This window comes from Amblyomma maculatum, chromosome 11, assembly GCF_055883805.1.
Source record: "Amblyomma maculatum isolate TAMU_Amacu chromosome 11, ASM5588380v1, whole genome shotgun sequence".
Taxonomy (NCBI): Eukaryota; Metazoa; Arthropoda; class Arachnida; order Ixodida; family Ixodidae; genus Amblyomma; species Amblyomma maculatum.
Window position 1 is genome coordinate 110,549,326 of NC_139354.1, and position 18,331 is coordinate 110,567,656.

General features: G+C 46.4%; 1 long non-coding RNA gene across 1 annotated transcript in view; it reads left to right on the plus strand.

Annotated features, from left to right (window-relative positions):
• The first annotated feature begins 428 nt into the window (after positions 1-428).
• Positions 429-18,331, plus strand: part of LOC146174668 (uncharacterized) — a 34,333-nt gene continuing 16,430 nt past the window's right edge. Inside the window, exons 1-3 of the long non-coding RNA XR_014702341.1 lie at positions 429-535; positions 1,520-1,585; positions 3,629-3,673. This is a non-coding gene — a long non-coding RNA (uncharacterized LOC146174668). The remainder of the gene's footprint in view (positions 536-1,519; positions 1,586-3,628; positions 3,674-18,331) is intronic.

Sequence of the window (18,331 nt, forward strand, 5' to 3'; positions counted from 1 at the left end):
GTAACCACGAGCCTATAGAATAAGTTAGAACTTTTATAGAACAGACCATAAAAAAGGTAAACACTGCCACAGGAACGGCTATAGATATATGGCCCAAGTATCCACAGCTGACAGTACAAACGTTTTTCTATAGCAGTCCACAGAAGCGTTTTGTATCGGCTGTAGCCCAACGACGCTATGAAGATTTTTGTGAATGTTAGTTCGGGTCTTGGGTGATGTGCGTTCTCTACCTGGTGTATATAATTGTTAAATTTAGACTCCCACATTTAAATGTTTAAATTTTCATGTATAATATTGCATGAAGGGACCAGGAGTTTCCTAGTTTTTTATAGTGTATGATTTTGCAGAGCTCTCAAATACCTCAATCCCTACGAGAAAGCAAAGAATGCATTAATATTGAAATTTACTCTCTCCGAATGCAGCAATTGGGCCAAGGCTTCTGCGAGCAAAAGCAGTTTTTGGAGAAATCATGAGGGTGTGCTCGAAAGAGCTCGTTGCTCTGGCCAAGACTGTGCCCTCTGAGAAGCTTAGAAAGGTGCGTAATAAGCTATAATAGGCATGCTACAGCTTAAATTCCGAAAGTGAAGTATTAACTACAAAACTCAATTTGACCGTGGAGTAGAGTGTTGTCGACTTCAAAAGCCCACAACCAGCGGAGACCTACACGGTGGAGAAGCCGAAGACAGCGGAAGAAAAGAAAAACGACATTCACACATCCAACAGCTTCGCGGGAGGGGTAAGACGGGTGGAAGGATCCCATTTGGTTTAAGGGTGGCGTGAAAGCTGGTCTCGGGATGCGGATACAGGGCCGCTGTAGCGAGAGGTAGCCACGCGGGTTATAAAATGCAGTTACTCTAGAAGCATCTGAAGCATCTGGTATGGAGTTCCGGCAGCAGACGCTCTGGTTCGGGCTCTACCCCGGAAACCATTCGAGCAGTTAGCCAACACCGAAATAACAATATTCTCCCAACGACATTGCATTTTTCTCTAAGTTCAACGACCCCTGAAGCATTGACCAGCACATCATATTCATGCTATAAATGTGCTGAGAAGATACTAGCCGAAAAAAAATTCTGCCCCTGTGCAACGTATTATCAGCGACAACTCTAGGCCTTTGTTAGCGCAGGCGACGTTAACCATCTCCTAGTCCTACATAGGCTATATGAGCAGACGTGCTAACTGTCGAGAACCCTTTCATGTGACACTTGTTAACCACTTTCTCTAACGGAACAATTTCACGCTAAATACGTCCGTTTCAAACCACTTGGCATTACCGTTACGAAATCGCGAGGACGCTTTCTAGACAACCCTGCAAGTGAAACTTCACTGCGCTTAGAATTGCTACTCGTTTCGCTGTGTCTGTCGTTGTTCTGTTAGAATTAATTGCTCCAGAAAGTGTTACGCTCTTCACGTGTTTGAAAAAGCTCTATAAATCTACCTTCTCACAATCACACATTTATAGCTGAGCGAAAAAATGTCTTGCACTTTTTCTGTCTTCTTCTTACCTTCGAAATTATAGCTCGTCATTGTGTCATGTGCCTGGTACAACGCATGTCGAGATGAACAGACAGTTTTGCCAAAACAGGTAGGTGCATTCTATAGCGTCATGCTATTTTCCAGTAGCAAAGCTGAACCCTTGAGCATTGTTATAAAGATAGTTATTACTACCTTAAGTTGGCCTTTCATTGATTGGAATGTAGAGCGAGAAAAGGGTTCTACTTATCGCTCCTGCGCAGTACGCAATGTCCACAGTCACTGAGATGTGCTAGCGGTCATCGAGATGAATAAGTTCATCTGTTAAATGTGCCGTAGAGATGCCCACTCAGACACTCACTCGTCGAAAGAAAACGGAACGAATATCTTATATAATGTCTCGGTTGTTGCCTCTATGAGAATTTTATCACGTGCGTCTCGCATGGTGTGCCTTGACGCTGTCTCTGGGTTTCTGTTGTATGCACTAAGGAGCGATAGATTTCAGAAGGCCTTCTTACGGGCCAGTTTATAAAACAATTAGAGTAATTTTGAATCCTTAAAACACGCTTAAATAGGAAATCACTGTCTCGTCACAGCAAATTTTCGGAAAGCGTCGACGTAAACAAAGGCATACAACCCCTGTCAGTGCATTTCACCTCGAGCCTCTGCATCAGACGAGCGTCACCTAGTTCCACCAGGAGCCTGGCAAGGGTCAACTATTATTCTTGCAGTTTTCTTGGCACTGCATTATTAAACGTGAGGCTTTGTAGTCATGAAATTATTTGTTTTTTATAAACTAGCCCACAATAACGCCTTCTGAAGTGTATCTCTCCCTAGAGCATACAACGAAGGCCCAGTGTTAATGTCAAAGCACACGATGCTAGACTAGAAGAGACATTTTGAATACGAACCGCGAATTGCAGTTCAATTTCCCAAGGTATTAAACGTTTCTGGCGCTATTGAACCCACATACATACAGAAAAGAAACTTAAAGAAACACTAACAAAATCGCATTTTAAATAACTCCTTTTGATTGGATAGCCGAGCATGAATCCAAACAAGCTATTTGATCGCCTTATTTGACAAAGATAGTCTTTCCTATAAAGCTACAACGCTTTTTTATTTGAGCAGTTTAAACCACTTTTAGCAACGGCATCGAAGACATCTCAGAAAGAAAACAAGTCACAGAAGGGGGCAAGGCAGAAGTGCAACTGTTGTTTAAGCGTCTTCATTCGTAAAATTCCCTGACAGGAGCAATCATTCGGCAGAAATGAGACTAGTTTTGATTTTCTAGTTCTAGTATCTAGCTCTAGTTTTGATTAACCTATGCATTTAAAACAAACATCAGAATTTAGGATTCATGCTCACGTTCTTTTCCAGTAGGTTATAGAGTGATAATCGTTATCACCATGGCCTGCAGAATTTACTGCAACCTAAAGGCCTCTCACCTACATCCACATTAAGCCTGGCCGTAGGACATCTGCGGCTAACATATTCCAAAAACCTTCAGAATCTTATCGGCCAAGTTAACATTCTGTCTCCCTTTGTTAAATTTTCTTCTGTGGGAATCTCATCGGTCACTTTTAGGGAGCATCGCTTACCTTTCTCACTTGTCGCGTTCCCAGCAGGAGCTCTATGCTTCTTTAATTTGACTAGGATGCTGTGGCAAGGCAAATAGAATCGATTTTCAAAGTACATTGCAGGACTTCGAGAACATATTTGCCTCTTGACAAGTCTAGTAGCAGTGCTGAAGTTTTCTAAAACGTCACAAGTGGGACAGGTAGTGGACGACAATAGAAGTTCCCTTTTTTGAAGCTGTCTCCTCCAGGCAGTGTTTGCGTATGCAGCTTGTATAACAGTCTTGATGCGCAGTGAAAGTAAGATTTACTGCATTGTCAACAAAACACGGCGGCGTCGTGGTGCGCAGAAAATGCTGTCCTTCAAGAATAGCGTGACATTATCTGAACAGGCACGTGGTTGTCACCCTGCATACATAGGCATATTAGTACAGAGATGTGACTACTACTGCCACTTGCCCAATTACCCTGTGCTTTTGGTTTGGCTTTAGATATTAGTGACCAGCGACAATTCTTAGTCTAGAAAGAGACAAAATATGAAGCTTTTAACCCCATTGCACGTTTTTGTGGCCCAACAGGTGGTACAACCAGCGATTGGGACTGCAGCACAACAGAACGGGTTGGTGAGTGGGCAGCACAGATCGCAAACAATCATCATCATCAGCCTGACTATACCCACTGCAGGGCAAAGGCCTCTCCCATATTTCTCCACTTAACCCGGTTCTGTGCTAGCTGCATCCACCTGACCCCTGCGAACTTCTTAATCTCATCCGCCCACCTAACTTCCTGCCCCCCCCCCCCCCCCGCTACGTTTTCCTGCCCTTGGAATCCAATTTGTTACCCTAAGCGATCACCGGTTATCCTCTCTTCGCACTACATGCCCTGCCCATGTCCATTTCTTCTTATTAATTTCCACTAGAATGTCGGCAACTTGAATTATTTCTCTAACCCACTCTGCACGATACCTATCACTTAATGTTACCCTTACCAATTTTCGTTCCATAGCCCTCTGGGTTGTCCTCAACTTAAGTAGAACTCTTCTGGTTAGCCTCCACGTCTCAGCCCCATAGGTGAGTACAGGTAAGATGCAACTGTTGTATACTTTCCTCTTGAGCGATAGCGGTAAGCTGCTAGTTATAATCTGCGAGTGCTTGCCAAATACGCTCCATCCCAATCTTATTCTTCTTGTTGTTTCCTTTTTATGGTCCGGATCTGCGGTTACTACCTGTCCTAAGTAGACATATTCGCCTACCACTTCCAGTACTTCGCTACCTAATGTAAACTGCTGTTCCTTCCCGAGGCAGTTGAACATTACCTTAGTCTTCTGCATATTGACTTTCAAGCCTACCTTTCTACTTTTCCTGTCTAGGTCATCAATCATTGTTTGCAGTTCATCCCCCGAGTTGCTTAGCAAGGCAATGTGATCAGCAAGTCGCAGATTACTGAGGTATTCTCCATCTACCCTTATCCCTAACTGCTCCCATTCCGCGTCTCTGAATACTTCCTCTAAAATAGCTTTGAATAGGACTGGGGAGATTGTCTATCCTTGCCAAACACCTTTCTTTATGTGAATTTTGTTACTTTCTTTATGCAGAACTATGGTTGCTGTGCAGCCACTATATATATCTTCCACCACTTTCACGTAGGGCTCATCTACCCCCCGATTTCGCAATGCCTGCATCACCGCCGAGGTTTCAACTGAGTGAAATGCTTTTTCGTAATCAATGAATGCTATGTATAAGGGCTGGTTATATTCCGAGCATTTTTCTGTCACCTGATTGATGGTATGGATATGACCGATAGTAGAGTACCGTTTCCGAAACCCTGCTTGATCCTCTGCTTGATTGCAGTCTAAGGTTGTCCTGATTCTATTAGCGATTACTTTAGTAAATACCTTATACGTAACAGACAGTAAGCTGATTGGTCTTTAATTTTTAAGGTCCTTAGAGTCCCCTTTCTTATGAATGAGGATAACGTTTGCATTCTTCCATGAGTCCGGTTGTTTGTCTATGTAGGGAACGTAAGTTTAGGCCTTAATTCTAGAGCGTTCACTGCGGAAATTCGCCAAGAACGAAAGAAATAAGACTTTTTTACTTTCAGGGAAGCTGTCAGGTATTTGAGATCAGATTGCTGAAAACACAAAGTGCTGGAGCACTAAGCATAGAAGCATCCATCCAACTAATCGCTGGTGTTTGCATTCTGGGCCGTGAAAAAAGGTGCATAACTTGTGGGGATTGTGCTACCGGAGCGCCAGGAAACCCGCAGGCGGTGCTGCCGTTTTGCTAGCTAGACGCCCTGTGGGTCTCTGCTAGAAGAGGGGGGCGGAAGTCATACTGCTGACCCCTCCGAAGGAGCTCTCTTCAGAAAATAGCTGTAAATCACGCTCCCTTCTCTCTTCCGGTGTCGGTCTTGCATCCCCTATGGACCTCTTCTCGGTGACGTATTGGGGTCTTGTTTCGACGCGAGGCCGCTCTAGGGTAACGAACGAGGGAGACCGCCATTGAACGGACTGGGGCAGGCGGGTAAGTTTCCAACCCCAAGGCCGTGTTAACCGCGAGGTGTACACGCACGCGCAGTGTGTGCTCGCTCAAGTCCAGCACCGAAAATAGTTCAGCGCTTGCCTTTGCGCCGCGGACGCTTTTGTGAGTCGGAAGGGCCTGATTTGGCACGGTTCTCCGTCACCACTGGTCAAGGCCGGTGGCGACGCGCTTTAATCCATCGACCTGCGACCTGCGTCGTCGAAATGTGCTCCGCATCACTCACCCTCCTACATGATATTTCGTGCGCACTTTAACATTTGTTTGGTCGTGCAGCTTGCGAGCACCCCTAGCTCCGCAGCGTACGCGTGATTAGTTTTCCAGTCGTGCACGACACCGCGGCCCCACTTTCCGGAACTATCGTTATAAAGCGGTCTGGGGGTCAGTGCAGTCTACGAGATTCAGCAATTAGTATAATAGACACGTGTGATTATAGCTTTTTATCTTGCTTTCTTCGCAGCAGAAATGCAGGCGCGCAGTGCATGCTGACTCTGCCCTGAGCTTGCTCTGATCAGAACCGTTGTAATGTGGGTGAGACGCCAAGCATCCGTTAAATGCGCAACTTCAAACGTAATCCCAGAAATTGGCTAAACATGTGATGTTTTCTATAGACCGATATATTTGTATCCCCGTGAAAGTATCAGTGTTCGCATTGACATAAATCTGTTTTTTTTTTATAATAATCGGTTGAAGAATACATTCCCTGTCTTCGAACATTAGTGGCTGCTATTCACTGGTTTTGTTTGATCAAAAAATTTTTTTTCTTATCTCCGCGTCTGTGCTTGTTTCTGCTAGGTTTGCTTCCTTTCACGGTTGGCGTTCACAGTATTGGGTTCAATGACCTCTGAGCCAGCATTCAAAAAATATTAGAGAGCAGAGCTCAATGCTTCGATATGAATGTACCTATTCTGCGTAAGAAATTTAATATTTCCTGGGCGTATACAATCCTCGGCACGCCAACCTGAGCTATATACAGTACTTCGTTTTTATTAGGTCAAGCACTTGAGGGGAGTTTGGTCTTAGTGTGTTTCTCGGCAGATCGTCAACGTCATAAAAAATTATATCACTCTTTAGCGGGCCTAGTAATGCATATATTTGCGCCAGCGGTCAGAACCAAATAACATTTTCCTTTTCCCTTCCAGCTTTTTACATGCCTTCTGGAAAAGGTGCACAATGAGGTACAAGCTTTTTTTTTATTCTTGAAGATTTTGAAAAAAAAAATGAAAATGTTGCGCAGTGCCCCATCGAACTGATCGTTCAAAATAGCAGTGTCTGATTTATTTCGCTTGCTTATTGTTTTCTTTTTCTGATAACGCATATAAGCTGGTATGGCTGACGAAAGCAAAGCTGAATGTACGGAAGTGCTTACCTGAGAATTACACCTTGCCGATTTCTAAGAGGGAAACTGGGAATTTCTTACTTGGCGGACAGTCAATACACCCCTCTTTGGTGAGAAGCTTGGTGCAGTCCGCATTTCTAGTAAAAGAACCAGAAATGAACTCGGAGCAACCAGAATCTCCAGAAGGTGCGTTCATGTTCTGCGGTACTAATGTAGATCAAGCCGCCTTATGAATTTCCGTGGCCATTAATTATGTTTATCCATTTCGAAACTCACGTAAACGGTTATCACGTGTTTCTCCGTTTGTAGGCATCTTTTAGGTCCTAGTGAACAATTAAAGCATTTCCACGAACGCCAATGTAGGGGGTACTACCACAACGTCATCCATGAAAATCAAAACACTGTGGCGCCATCTAGTGACAAAAGCTGAAAGAATGCATCTCATTATGCGCAATAAGGGATGGCTTTTATTTAATGACGTACTAGAGAGAGCGCTAAATATTAAACATTGTCACGACTCAAGCCCCAGGGAGCCGTGAAGTTGCACGTAGACGAGGACCCGAGAATAAGGTCGGCTTCTAGTTCCGATGACAAGAGTCCAGCACCAGCGCGCCTCTCGAGCCAACCACCACTTCGTCGTCGTCGGCACCAAGCACGGCAGTCGCGCGGCGCTAGGCACGTGGCAATATGACTAACACTTACAGGAAAAATAAGTCTGCACTGTGAACATTTGCGATAGTTTGCTAAGATGTAGTCATATTTGGTACTCAAAATGATAGTAATAGTGTTTCTCCGCAAGACGTTTCCAGCTTGAGTTGTTCTTAGCTGTTTTTAATGGCAAATTATAAATGTAAAGCTGCTTTTCGTTGATATTGTAGTGCTCTGTCTGTACTAGATGAGGCCATATTTTTTCGTTTCCCCCATAATCTGATGATATATTTCGGCCAGTTATCTGTCCCTTTAATACCTTGAATCCAAATTTTATAAGCAAACTTCATTAATTGCTCTGTTCCTCAAAATTTCTACTCCACTCTACACCTAAGCGCATTTCGACGAGTTCTTACACGCGTCCTTCGTCGAATGCTCGCCACCATTAGATGATTGATTTGGATTACGTCAAGCTTTCTTTATGCACTCCCGTTAGATGTAAAGCTAATATAATGCCAGGAACCAGCTTGCTCACAACTGCGAGTGATGACCTCTGAGGTCATCATCAAGAAAGTCGAACGCGGTGCCCACCTCGTATGGTCATCAGTGTAGAAGAGCTGAGACACATCACGCTTCAGCATGACATTCGAGTCTGCCCCAGTGGGAAAACTGGGAACTGGAAGTAAAATGCTTTTGAATGCTTAAGTTAAAGCCGTATCAAAATTAGACTGTCAAACAATTGACATCATACAAGCATGAATGCCGCTCCTCGTACACGAATGTTGAAGGCCGTGTGATGCATATATATATTATGTAAGAGGAGGACGCAGCAGATCCTCGAGAACGTTGTAATCAGTGAATGCTGCTGAGGGACATTTCCGCTTCAGGACAAAACAAATTACGTAAGCTGCTGTTGGTTTTGAGGTTTCTCGGCCGTGAAACGCCGCAGCTGACAAGAGGTGAGAACAATGGCGCTGCACTCGGCAGTTCCATGCGTAACCTCACTGTGCGTAACCTCACTCAGTTTCGAGTTGACAGTCCGGGTCGGTAATGCAGCGTCACTCCAGGGCGCTGCAATCTCTAGTTTACCGAGTAGGTGCCGGCGTGTGATGTGGAGTTGCGACGAGATACCGGTGAACGGCATCAACGAGTCAGTGGGGATGGAGATCGGCTGGATCGACGGGCAGTGGGAAGATAATATCCAGGTTTACCATAGTCGAGGCGGGGCTCCTCTGTTGGGGCAGAAAAGCATCGAGGCCCGTAGTAGTACTGGCGGTCAGCGTTGTAACAGGATCGAGGAGCCTAGAAGGTACGGCTGCGGCAATAACGCGATGTGTGACCGGTGCGACAGCAAATGAACCAAATTGGCCTGTCGTCTGAGGTGCGCGATCTGTAGGATGGCGGCTAAAGTAGCGACGTGAGGAAGCCTGGCTGGTGGTAGCAGCAGCCACTACAGGAACAAGGTGCGCTGGTGTCTGTGGCGGTACGGGACTGGAGCAGAGGCCGTCGTGGGCAAGTTCCTGGCGAACAACGACCTGTATCATGGCTACGGTGTCAGGCAGCGGAGACGTGAGTGCTGCAGGAGTCAAGGCCGCATGTTCACTCCTGACGATCCGAGTCATGTTCGCTGGATGAAAAGGCTGTTGCGAAGGCGCCAGGTGATCGCAGGATGATGCTGCCGCCGTGTTCGGAAAGCGCTCAAAGTGATGTACGAGACATCGCTGATTAGCCTGCTTGATTTTTATTACATTGTATAACCACTCCCCTCTGTAATGCCGCAAGGCCCTGAGGATATTTTAAATAAGTAAATAAATTTTAAACAGACTTGAAGTACCGTGTCGACGGTAGAGAAATCCGCGCAGGAGAGGATGTTGAACGCATCATCCGCGATACCCTTGAGGATATGCCCTACCTTTTCACTTTCCGGCATGGAGCTGTTCACCTCGCGGCACAACGAAAGCACGTCTTGAATATAGGCAAGGTAGGAAGGACTCCGTGGGGGATTGGGTGTGAGTGGAAAGTTGTTTTTCTGCGAGAGTCCACCCAATCGGCTTCCCGAACACGTCCTGAAGCTGTTGTTTACAGTCACTAGCTCTCGTTCGTGATTTTGGAACCACGAGCGAGCTGTTGCCGCGAAATAGAAAATTATGTTCGCCAGTATGATGGTCGCGTCCCTGCGGTTGTTTCTGCTGCAGCGCTCGTACTCAGCCAGGCAGTCATCAACTTCTTGCTTGTCTTCGTCATTAAAGATGGGAGAGTAGCGGATCTTCGTGGGTACGACGGGCTGAGCCGATGTTGCTGCGATGGTAGGGGTTGTTTCGGAGGTCATAGTGGTCGTTGTTGGCGCCGTAGTGGGCCCATGTAGGTGGCGGCCACTGCGCAAATTCAGGTTTTCGCAGCGTAAATGGGCTATTCTGTGCGGCTGGGATCTTTAGTAACATCCACCAAGATGATACGTGGCAAGAAACACAACAGCTGATGACGCGTGAATGTTCCGTCGAGCACCAACCTTCTCGTAACATGAACGACCGTTGCTACCGCTTCGTCTTCCTTCCGTCTTTCCGTTATTCATCATCGTCTTCTTCAATGACAAAGACATATGTAACAATATCTACGGAAGCGGAATATACCGATGTACGTTCGCAATGTATGGACGGTGGTACCAGTGGCAAGGAATTGGGTATCTACTCTCTTTGGCGCGTAGGCCATCATATGGATCCATTGCTCATTAAGGCTTTGATTAAAGAGCACAATAGACTCTCGGATCGATACTTACTCGAACTAATTTAAGAGACCTTGTATGAACTCTGTGGCTCCGAGGCAGAATTTGTGCACTTCGAAATCAAGGGACGTGCTCCAGCCTTTTTTACGATTGCAGGGCCTTCAAGTTAGCATGTTCGGTATACCATTTGCTCGCTCAAGGTTTAAAAGAACGAAGAATCGATTGGTCTAAAACGAATGCAAAGTATACTGAGCTGGAAAACGGGTTTCGCCGAAACAGACGCCCCAGTAATAGCCGCTACACAGTGTGTCAGGCTTGACGTAGCCCACAAAGAACGTTGAGTCCCTGCACAATGACTCATTGGCTCGAGGAAGCCAGTAAAAAACGTCGATGTTCCGTAGGGCGCGTACCCTAAAGGCCAAGCGACTAAGTGGTGCCGCGGTGCATAAAAAATAGAGCCTCGGACTCGGAATAGAGATACGTTTCGTGAGATACTCTATACAGACTGTCTGGAGGCATGATTTAGCGGCGCATATTGAAGCCAATGACGGTGACCAAATAACCCAAGTAAATCTTCAATGTTGAACGACACGTTCAACATTGAAGACAGCGGGGCTGGAGTGTACGCTGTGCACACCGCACCGGGGAGTCACGGTGCATTTTACACGGGAAGGATTATTCGACAGCTGGAAACTCCCATCACTGCTCCTTTCAGATGCGTTCTTCAGTTCAGTTCAGTCGTTCAGTCGTGTCCGACTCTTCGTGACCCTATGGACCATGTCACGCCACGCTTTCCGGTCTTTCACCATCTTCCTAACATCACATAACTTCATCTGCAGTGCCTCGAGGATGCCATCTAACCATCGCGTTCGCTGCCTACCCCTTCTCCGGCGACCCTCAACCTTTTCCAACATCAAATCTTTCTCCAGCGACTCCTCTCTTCTCATCAGATGACCAAAGTAGCTGAGAATTTGACTTTAGAATTTGACCCTCCAATGAGCAGTCAGGGTTTATGGTCGACAATATCGACTGATTTGATCTTCTGGCAGTCCAAGGAAATCTCAAGAGTCTTCGCCAATTCAAACGCGTCAATTCTTCGCCGTCAGCCTTTTTCACAGTCCAACTCTCGCATTCATACATCACAACTGGAAAGACCATAGCACGAGTTATACGGATCTTGGTTGGCAGACTAATGTCTCTGCTCTTTACTAGGCGGTCAAGGGTAACCATTGCTCTCTTTCCCAGAAGCAGGCGTCTCCTAATTTCATGGCTGCAGTCTCCTTCCGAGGTAATCTTGGAGCCCAAGAAGAGAAAATCTGTCACAGCTTCCACTTCTTGTCCATTGATGCTCCAGTTCTTACTAGTTTTTATTTTGTATAATATTGACATTACCTCTATTAACCATAACCCTGAATACGTCATCTACGCCGACAACACTAGTTTATTATTTCGAGGCAGCACCATCCAATTTCTGGTGCGTACAGTTAATGACAGCCTGCCAGTATTAAATAACTGGAATAAATCTAACTGGCTACTCATAAATATCGCAAAAACTAAAGCCATTGAATAGGTACTTATGGGGATTGTTCGAGGACTGGAGACGGCGACCGGTGACACAAGACGATGGTAGAGCGAAGCACAATCTCGTCCAAACCAGACAGACCGAGCTTCCAGTGCGCTCGCCAGCTGATGGGGCAGGAACTCAGCAGTCTTCGTCGTTTGTGTCAGCGCTCTATCATCTTCATCACACTGTCGTTTTTCATACATGGCAGCGCGCAGATCCAGCAGATTATGACTTGTATCTTGGTAACTGCCGAATAGAACTTGTTGATAGAGTAAAAACTCTAGGTATTCTCTTTAATGCTAATGTTGTCTAGGGATGTCACTATGAGTATGTCGAAACAGAAATCTTCAAATGTGCCAGAATAGTCCCCAAATTTCGCTGTTGTCTTCCCGTTTTCATAAAGCTTTTCATTTACACCCTCTTTATTTCATATCTTAATTGCTGTTTTTAGGTGTGGGGGCACTACACATAACCATGTTGTTAAAATACTCCTTCTGCAAAAAAAGACGATTCGTTGTATTTCCATACTCAAGAACTATTCCAACGTTTCAATTGTCCCGGTACATAACCTATTTGACTGATATTTAACTTAGGTATGAGAAGTTTCTGAATAAAAATCAGCATTAGTGTTTGTACCATTGTAAATTTTGAGGCAAATGTTCCCCCCTACTCACATTGACAGCAAGTATTTGGCACGTTCCAAGTTCTAGAACTCAACCTGGGTGCCAAAAGTGCTATTCCTTGCCGCGACTAATAAATACCTATGGTACCAGAAATATTCATGTGGGAAAATGTCTCATCAAATCCATGTTCCTGTCATAACTGATTAAATCTATTATTAGTAGTAATGCAGTCTTGTAGCAACGGCCGCTCACTGAAGTGCAGCGGGACATAGCTAGTGCGCTCAGGGCGCCATTTCTCACTGGTATCCACCTCACAAAGCGGGATGCCGTACTTCTTGAGGCGCCGCGTCGCCAGCCCGAACTCCAGGAACATGCAGCGGCACTGGGCGTATTATGGGGCGTAGAAGGAGACTAGCATTAACTTGGCGTTGGCGTCGGTGCGCTTGATGTTCATGGTGGTTAGCTCGAGCTATGCTTGCGCTGGTGGCCTAACCAGCGGGTCTGTCTCCTCCGCCATCGCATCGGTAATCGCATCGATGATCCCTTCGGCCGAAAATGTGTTATCATATTCAGTCAGGTTGCTCAGTTGCGAGAAGAGCGTATGGTACTTGTTGATGCCAAAGTGGTTGAAGAGCTTTCTGTTCGACCGTGGAGTCTACCTTAACCAAGAGCACCTGCGTGTACCAGCGTCTGAGCGTGGTGGCCTCTACTCTGGTTCCAGCTTGACGCAGTACATACACCATGGCGCGTAGAAGTTGAGGAGCAAGTAGCACATGTTGTTTACCACCTGGTTGAAGTTGGACTGATTGAGCTGGAAGACGTTCAGCTGGACAATAACACTCACGGCCTCGATGCCCACCTCTGTTAGCGTAGATGCCGTGTCCGACTCGACCTTCAGATTCTTGGGCTTGTACTCGTACTGCGACCTAGTTTTCACAATGAGCACATCGATTCATTCGAAGCTCTGCCCTCCAGGCACACATCTATCCGACCGAGTATTGATATCGCGAGCTGCTGGCGTTCAACATTTGCCGTGGAGGAACCGTCATCCTATGTGAGATTGTCACCCATACCATGCTGTAGTAGTTGCTTCTTGAGCCATTTCCGCAGCTCCCTCTCAAAGCACACCAGCCACTCCGAGTGGGCCAGACCACCATCCACCTTCACTGCAGGTAACAAACACTCCAGCTCCGCTCACACTTGGCCAACAACCTCTTTTCCGGACTCTGGATTTCATTCGCTTGCCTGTCTTCAGCGTCTCCAGTTCCGTGCTAAACTCTTTGGCTTGGGCTTCGGCTTTTCGGTCGTGTTCCCGCATGACCTCTTCTTTAGCCTTGTTCGCCGACCTCATTTGCTGGTCGGCCTCATGGAGATCGGCCTCGAGCTTCTTGTGCAGGGTCAGGGCTGCCGGCCGCTGCTTCCTTTCCTCATCCAGCTCCGCCTCCAGATCCCGCACCTGCTTGGCGAGGGCCTGCTCGTCGCGCTCATGCTGGGCCTTAAATGCCTGCTGGCTGACGTCCAATCGCAGATTGGCATCATCGGCCAGCTGCAGCTCATCATCCAGCTCCTCCAGACGCACTTTTTGCGCAGCCAGCTGGTTCTCTAGAGAGCGCGTGGCCTTTTCTAACTCATGCCTTGCGGTGCATTGCGAGCTGACCACGTCGTCAAGCTCCAACTGCAACTCTTCGCACGGCTGCTCAAGCTCCTCAAAGGGGTCGTTGCGCTTCTCGAGCTCCCGCTTCAGGGCCAGGATGCGGGTATCCTTCTCGCACCCCTTCCAGGTCCTGCTAGGCGGCTAGCCGCTCTGTCTCGGTCTTCTCTACTAACAGCTGGTCCAACACGGGCTGCTGCTTCTTCTTCAGCTCCGAAACCTTGGCCGTCTGCTTCTCAAGCTCGATGTTGACGTCCTCGACCTTGTCCAGGAGCTTGCGCTTGGACCTGTCCAGCTTGTCTTTGAGGGTCCGCAGGCACTGTATCTGCTGCTGCTGGGCTTCTGTGTCTTTCTGGAACAGCTTGCGGGCACCCTCCGCTGCACGGCCACCTCGCCCCCTTCTTCCGCCTTCTTCTTGAGCTCGGCAACTTGCTGCATTATGGCGGCGATCTGTTTCTCGAGGTTGCACTTGGCCTCCTCCTCCTCCTTTACCTGCTCCTGGAGTGCTGTGCGCTCGTTCTCTAGGTGGCGAAGACGCGAGCTTAGTGTTAGTTTGTTTGGTCTCTTCGTGCAGCAGTTCCTGGACCTCGGTGTTCTGTGTCTTAAAGGTCTGTGCGCTCTTGAGAGCCTGAAAGGCACGCAACTCGAGTTCCTCAAGCTCCCCGTTTCCCTGGTCGAGATCACTCTGCAGCCCCTGGCAGCGCACGGCAGTATCGCAGTACGCCCGCTCCAGGTCGGCCAGCTTCCTCCATAAGTTGGCGTCTTGATCGGAGCCCCGCTCGCGCCATTTGCCGGTCGCCTCGATGGCGAAACTCAAAGCGGCGGCGATCGAATCAGGATGCCTGAGACGTATCTGGCGCCAGACCTCGGGACCCCGGATTATGTCGAGAAAAGCCTCAGTGCCTATTAAGGCCGCGGCGTCGTGAGGCGCCACCGGCAGGGAATGCAACGCCAACGGCTCGATGTCGGCAGCGAGGTCCTGGAGGCTTTTCCCGGGGCCCTGCTGCAAGACCACAGGAGCTGGTATTTTTGCTTGAGTAGCGGAGATCTACCGACAGTCTCGTATGGCGGTCGGCGCTAGGCAGGAGTAAGCGCCATGCCACCGTTGCCACCAAAATGTTACGGGGTAGGCGTACACTGAGGACTTAGAAGCATACGGGGAAGGATCATTGACGCAGGAGACAGATGCAGTCACCGGAACAGACACAGTCGTTCATATTGGTGTGCCCTCAAATATTGGCGCATACCCACGAGGGGTATTGGCCGCATGTGAAACCAGTAGTAAGCGAATTATCCTGTTAGATATGAGAATAAAAAACACAAAACTAATACGCATAAATATTCAATATGACAGAAAAGGCTCTACTAATCAGAAAACAAAAAGGAATAATTTCAACTCAAAAAGAACCTGCAGAGGAGAAGCAGTGGAACCGGCCCTCCTAGCAGGGAATCCGACCAGAGGCGTTAACAAATTTGTGCACCGCTGATATAACTGTCCCGCTGAGGAAGCCCAGCTGAGTACCACCAAATGAAGGTAAATTTTGAACAGTCAAGGATATAGATAAATATTTTCAAGGAATTTTAAGGAAGAGTTTTCGTAGGGAGGCGAAACAGCAACAGGACAGGAAAAAATGCTCCGTGTCAGGTTATTTGCAGTATGAGCACATGGCTGAAAGATAACAACCCGATATATGAAGATAAAAGTTAAGGGGAGGTATCCTACACCTGACATATGTCAGACACACCTCGCACTGTCGGGAAAGGCCCTGTCCAGAACTCCATTTATAGGTAAAATGCCGGAAGTCGTCAAAGATAAAAAGGCCGAATTTGAGGATTTCATCCAAAGAAATTGTTTGAATCGCGCCGCCAACCATAAAGAGAAGTGTGGACTTAATGCCAGAATAAGGCCATTCAAAGAAGCGGACGCAAGGAAGTCCGCGGATTCGTTCATTGAAATACAAGTCCGCGGAATCGTTCATTGAAATACCCCAATTGCCAGGAACCCCTACAAGTATAATTTTGTAGATATGAGACGGCGCAAGGTCTTAAAACGGTGACGCAAAGATGCAGCCGAAGAAATCAAGGCAGTACAAACTGAAAAAATGTCCGTCACTATAATAACATTGCAATGATGTAAACAAACTCTCCGAATGGCCAAAACAATCGCTAAAAGTTCCGCAATAAATATTTGGGTATGATCGGGTAGGCGGAGTGCAGAAGCCCAATCAACTCGAGAGAAAAAAATCCCAACACCCGCTTTTTCTCGCGCTGTGCAGCATCAGTGGCGATTACAACATATGAATGGAGGTGTTGCAGATGGTCATTCAAAATAGAAACCAAGGTAGATACTGGCAGAGAGTTGGAATGATTGGAATAAATGTCATCATGGACCAAATTAACTTCAGGTAGACGGGGACTGGCTTGGTAAAGAGAGCACACATATACTGACAACGGAGTTAATAGCGACTGCACATAAGTACAACCTGCGGTCTGTGATAGAGAGACTAATGCGTACGAAAAAATAAATGTGGATAGGTAATGAAAATTGTTTGTGACCACGATAGGAAACATTAATATAATTTTACAATAGACTGTACCATAAGTTGCTGAAAACGGGATTCCAAAGGAAGTACGCGAGCCTCAGAGTACAAAACATTTAGTGCCACAAAGCTAGGAAGGCCCAGTCAAAGCCGCAAAGCTTGCCGTTTAATCAAGAGAAGTGGTCGAAGTTTTTAATCCGCGCAGCCAGTACGCAAGACACTGCTGAATTCTAGAAAAGGGCGCACATAAAGTTTATACATCATAACAAGGGCAGATCTCATTCCATATCTCCTGTGGCTGATGTGACGCAGTACACCCAAGGCCCGCTCCCCTTTGCGTTTAATATGTTCAATGTAAGGTCTCCAGCTCATTGAAGAATCACGACAAAACGCCCACGTACTTAAGGGTTGTAACTTTAACTATAGGCTCTTGATGGTATGAAAGAGAAATAGAAGCAATTTGATTGTCTGGGAAGACTAGAAAAGCATTTATTGACATTTAGAGAAAAGGAAAGATTATCAAGCCAGGATTCAAGAACATTTATTTAATTCTGTAAGGTATGATATAAAGTATGCATATCTGTGGATGAAGAAAAGAATGCAATATCGTCTGCATAGACGTACAGAGGAACATCGTCTCGCAAAGGTATTGAAGAAAGGAAAATATTTAATAAAAGAGGGAACTGCACCGAATCTTGAGAAACGCATTTCGATTGAGAAAATGTGCGAGACGAAAGGCCACCCTGATAACAGTAAAAATATCTTCCTGATAAAAATGCTGGAACCCAGTCGATTGTGTAGTTTCGAACTTGACAATTTATAAAATCAGAAATTAGTAGTTTGTGATCCACACTGTCGTAAACTTTTGAAATATCGAAAGTTACTACAGCAGATATTTCACAAGACCGACTAGCGAAACGAATTTTGCTCTCCAGGTCAATCTCAGCAGATTATATGAGCATTCTGGACGGAAGCCAATCTGTCTGGCAGAAAGAATTTTATGTCTTGAAATGAACTGAGATAAAAGCGAATAGAGTATTCGCTATATTGCTTTCCTGAGAAAAGTAGTTAACAAAATCGGCTTGATATTGTCAAGGACATTGCCAAGGCTTTGATTCCTTTGTAGTGGAATCACTTTGGCATACTTCCAGAAGCTCGGAATTCAGAAGTACTTTAGCGAACAGTGAACAATATTTAATAACTCCGGGGGAGAAATCTCGAATAGGATCTTCAACATACCAGCGGTAATACCATCAGGGCCTGGAGCTGAAGCTGTTGTTTTTGAAATTACCGTTGCCGATTATGACATAGTTACTTCGAAAAAATCTGTCGCAGCGACCAGGAACTCGAGCGGTCTTGGGCAGGGCGACAAAAAGCGAATTTTTAGACCTCGATCAACACTATCCAATAAATCAGCTGCCTTGTAGGGCTCAGCTCCACAGATGAAGACCATACGACTTGCTGCGGAGATTTAGCACGGCGCAGGAAACGAAATAGCGCACTCCGGTGCTTATTATCAGATGAAAAGGATGTAAATCAGTCTTATGGTTTTGCTTTACTGATGACACAGCAAGCTTAAAAAGGACAGCATGATACTTGTAACCAATTAGAGGGGGACTGATTATGACGCAGACTCTTCCATGCAGCCTTTCGGCAC